Here is a 324-nt window from a genome sequence, read left to right as displayed (position 1 = left end):
CGAAAGCTGAAAAGCCGTTCTTGAAAGTTTCCGCATCTATCTATCTATCTATCTATCTATCTATCTATCTATCTATCTATCTATCTATCTATCTATCTATCTATCTATCTATCTATCTATCTGAATGTAAAGGCGCCACACGCTGAAAAGACTTCTGTCTGCGTTACCTGTAACAACACCCTCAACTGACTCCGGTTTTTCGAACGCGGCAACTTCAGGAAACAGGAAAGCCCTCAACAAAGATGGCTGCGGCTGTTCTCACACGGAGTTGACGTATCACGTCCCTGCCCGAATAAGGACTGGCAGCCGATCGTCAGCTGATCT

Source organism: Pantherophis guttatus, chromosome 1, assembly GCF_059756535.1.
Source record: "Pantherophis guttatus breed Tessera chromosome 1, ASM5975653v1, whole genome shotgun sequence".
Lineage (NCBI taxonomy): Eukaryota > Metazoa > Chordata > Lepidosauria > Squamata > Colubridae > Pantherophis > Pantherophis guttatus.
The sequence above is the reverse complement of the archived record's forward strand: the minus strand, read 5'-3'. Positions refer to the sequence as shown.